Here is a 4,770-nt window from a genome sequence, read left to right as displayed (position 1 = left end):
AGAAAGAAAAAGAAATTAACTCTTAAGGGAAGGGGCAATAGCATAGAATGTTTGGAGCAGTTCAGAATTTCATGTCTATATCTACACCCAGAAAAAGGACTCAGAATCTATTCTTTTCATCAAGAGAAAGTAGCTTGCTTGGCTCAGATGCATCTACCTCTTTATGCAGTATTTTAAATACTAAGAAAGGACAATTACGGTGTTCCCCTTTCTAATGCTACTGGAGAAAAAGTAGGTGGGGTTCAATGCTGTTTATAAGAGATCTGTCCATCCTCAGTGGCTTTGAAGCCTAGTAATGACTTCCTGGTTTCTTAAGAGGTTGATTTGAAACTCACCCAGACTAGCACTGAAATCTTAATCATCCATCCTCAGCCTCCTTGATATATGTTATAGTAATGTGACATCATGCCTAGCAATTGACAGCAAATGTGGTAGATAATCATAACATTCATTCTAACCGTAATACTCTATGATTGCAAACTATTATTTTCTACAGTGAACTAATAGGAAGTAATTCAAACAAACCATATTATTTCATAATATAATTTGAAGTCAGGTATGCCTAATTACCCTCCTGATTACATTTGGACTTTAGCTATTTACCAGCAAAAAAAAAAAAAAACAAAAACAAAAAACAAAAAAACTGGTAAATAAATCCCAAGAAGCTAAAGCACACATATTATGAAAACATAGTAGTAGCTGAGATTGTGAGCAGTTTAGACGCACTCATGAGATTTTTAATAGACATTACGCTTTTGCAGATTTTGGTTCACATATTTAGAACTTTTGAGGTAATTTTCAATTACTCAGACATTTGGGATAGTGCTACTAATAGTAACGATTAGTAACAGAAAAGACGGTTGTAAACCTAAAATTGAGATGTCTTATGGCTTTGGTAAAGACAAATGCAACATGAAAAATACAATTTTTATCTAATAATCCTTATTTACAAATAATAGGCAAGATGTATTTCATACTAAAGAACAGTGTTTACCATGTTGTTAAGAATAACAGATTTTTAAGCTATTGAAAGCTATAGGCAAAATCATGGAGAGGCCATATGTGAATGAAAGAATAAGTCTAAGATAAAATTTGCATCTCTTACTAGCTCTTAACAATATAAAAAGAATGAGAAATTATTCTGAAAAAAAAGAAATGTTGCTTTCTCTAATCAATCTTGAAATAAAATCATAAATAGTATGTAGAAAGAAAAGAACTGGTACAATTAGAGACAGATAAACCAATAAAGGAACCTTAAATAAACACTTGCATTTATATTCGGTTTATTTCAATAAAGCTTCCAAGTTTACTGAGTACAGAAAGAGCATCCTCATTTACAAGAATGAAGTTGGGCATTTATATTATACAGAAAAAAAACTCAAAATGTAATCAAGACTAAAACATACGACAGAAATTATCGAACTATTAGAAGAGAATTGAGCAGTTTTAATGAGCTCGAACTTGGTAATGATTGCATGGACCTAACAGCAAACACATAGGCAACAAAAGCAAAAAATAAAATAAAATTTAAAAAATAAATAGGATTAAATCAAACTAAAACATTTATATAAAGGAAGGAAAGCAATCTACAGAGTGAAAATGCATTCTACAGAATGAGGTAAACTATATTTAAAATATAAATTTGATAAAATGTTTATATTCAGCATATATACAAAATCATTACAACTCAAACACAACACAATTGAGATGATGAAGTAACTGAATAGACATTCTTTAAAGAAATATCCACAAATATTGAAAATATAACATTGTGATCCAACAAATGCAAATCAAATCAATAATAAGAGTATCTCATTTAGTATAAGGAAATTAAAGATGTTTACCACATTTACTAACTAGAATTACTTTCTTTAGAAACATTACTGTCCCTTTCTTATACCTCAATACACAATAGTAAATTGAATTTATGAATTGTGTTTTTATTTATAAAGTGCTTCTCTTACACTAACACAGAAAGAGAGACAGATAGACAGATAAGCTTCCCTATACACAGGTATAGGAGGCAATTTTTAGTCAAACATTATTTCAATGGCATTTCTCATAAATTATATTTTGTAATTCTATCATTTTTTTAAAAAAAATTCCTTTGGGGAAGAGTTAAAATTAACTTCCATTGAATGGCATGAAATGTGTCAGAAAAGTTTTATTTTCTATGAAAATTAGAGATAAAAGTAAACTAATTACAGAGTAAAAAGAGCAATTGACCTAGATATTAGCTCTAGTTACACTAGTAACTAGGCATATAGCCTTAAGTTATTTAGTTATTCTCTGGGGTCTAACTTATCACTGTTATATAAAGAGTTTTTAATTTATTTTTAATTAGCATACAAAGTAATGTGTTTCATTACAGCATTTTCGGATCTACTTTGTTCTTACTCATTTCTTATCTGTTCCTGTCACCCTTTCATGTACTGTACTAACCCTCTCTCTGTCTGCCTCTATTTCTCTGTCTCTCTGTCTTTGTATGTCTCTGTCTCTCTCTCATTCACAATCTATGTGGACTTTAGAACAAGAAAAAGTTTAGGAGGCAGTGATAATTGAGAAAAATGAATGAGTAGAGCTACTTCTATAGGAGCCATCATTTTTGTCCAGGTTCTATTTATTATCAAGCACTGGATCAAGCACCATATTTATGTGAATACAAAGACCTTTCCTTTTACCTGTTTCTAGACATTGACTATACACAGTAGGAACCCTCAGTGTGGCATCATTCTGATAAAAGATGAAACTTTTGTGATGACAGGCAGTATTGCTTCAAGATCTTCCTAAAACCCTACCAAACACTTCTTAGCCATTTGTGATAACCCAACTCTTTTCTATCCCTTCCCTCTCATTCCACAGTTGTCACACATGAAAATAAAATAATATAAATGTTCATTCCATTTCTTCCAACTCATCTTCTGTCAAAAATGCATGCCAAATTCTTTCTGAACATGTATTTCTAGGTAGATCCAACATATATTTGAAAAGAGATAAGGCACCATTTTTTTTTTTTTGCAGTTTTATGATTTGGCAGTTTCTCTGCCTAAAACTATCTAATTACTTTAGTGGGAAAAATGTTTCAATGAATTAAGTTATTTGGAATGTGGAAAAACATCATGTCTTGAAAGATATGTTTTATTAGATTGGTTTTGTTTTAATGGATTGACTTACAGAAAGACTCCATAGATCAAATATTATCTGTCTTGGTTCACTCCATTTCCTAACTCTTGTGAATGGCACAGCAATGAGTATGAATGTGTAAGTTTCTCTGTGGTGCTGTATCAGGTCCTTTGAGTATATACCAAGGAGTGTTATACATAGGGCACGTGTTAATTCTATTTCTAGTGTTGAGAACCTTAAGACTGACTTTTCAAAGTAGCTATACTAGTACACATTCCACCAATACTATAAAGGTTTCCCTTCTACCAAACACATACCAGCCTTTTTTCATTTGTCTCCCTGATTATGAACATTATGATTAATATAAAATAGAATCTTAAACCAGTTTTGACCTGAATTTACCTGATGACCTAAACTACGTTTCATAATTTTAATATATTGTACTTTTTTGTGAATATGTGTGTTCATGGTTTACAGTAAAAGCATGTGAGTATGAGTGTGTGTGTGTGTGTGTGTGTGTGTGTGTGTGTGTGCATCTGTCTGTCTTTCTGTCTGTCAGTGTATACATGTATGCATGTGGAGGAGGCCAAAGAAAAACCTGAGATGTTTTGCTTCTGGTACTTTCCACCATTTACTTTTTGAGACAGAATCTCCCATTTATCTAGACTAATTCCCAAAATAGTCCAGTCTGACTGACTACTGAGTCCCAGTAATCCCCGTGTCTGATTACTCAGCATTAGGGTTAAAAGTATGCCTCACAGCTGGGCATCAGTGATGCACACCTTTAACTCCAGCTCTCTGTAGACAGAGAGAGAAGGATGTCTGTGAGTTCTAGGCCACCCTGGTCTACAGATTGTGTTAGAGGACAGGCTCTAAATTAGCTATATAGAAAAACCCTGTCTCAAAACAAACAAACAAACAAAAATAAGGTGTGCCTCACCATATCTGGAACTCTCTTTTTCTCCCAGGGTCACACAAATCAAATTCAGCTCCTCATGCTTCCAAGGCAAACATTTTACTGGCTAAACTCTATCCAGCCCAAATATTCCTTTAAAAAGTGTTTAATTTTCTTGTGATTTTCTCAAACATATGCTTTAGGAATACAAGAATACAATTTTTCTAAATTTATACTTATTTTGAATTCATCAAAAATCTATTATGATTTCTACTTTCATTACATTTTTATAGAAAAGCACACTTTTATTATTCCCATCCATTTAAATACATTGAGACTTATTGTATGGCTTAACTTTTATCAACATTTAATAATGTTCTATATGCACTTAAGAAAATGTGCTATTCATGTTGGGCACAGAAGTTGAGAGGTTCCTTGGGGGCTGGGGGTTACAGTTTTGACTGTGCTTTTCAATTGTATTTATTTCACCTTTGGTTTATTTCTTCTGTCCAATATTAAAGGTAGGTTTATGATGTCCCAACTATTACCATTGATGTGTTTATCTTGTCCTGTAGTTTTATAGACTTTTGTTTCATGTTATTGTTTCAAACACAACAAATTCCATCTTTTACCATGCAGTGCAATCCTTTGTCTTAGTAGCATTTTACTTTCCTAGTTTTATTTTTTAATCAAAATATAATTTCAAGGGGCTGGAGAGATGGCTCAGTGGTTAAGAGCATTGACTGCTCTTC

Source organism: Microtus ochrogaster, chromosome X (assembly GCF_000317375.1).
Source record: "Microtus ochrogaster isolate Prairie Vole_2 chromosome X, MicOch1.0, whole genome shotgun sequence".
Classification (NCBI taxonomy): Eukaryota; Metazoa; Chordata; class Mammalia; order Rodentia; family Cricetidae; genus Microtus; species Microtus ochrogaster.
Note: the sequence above shows the minus strand (reverse complement) of the source record.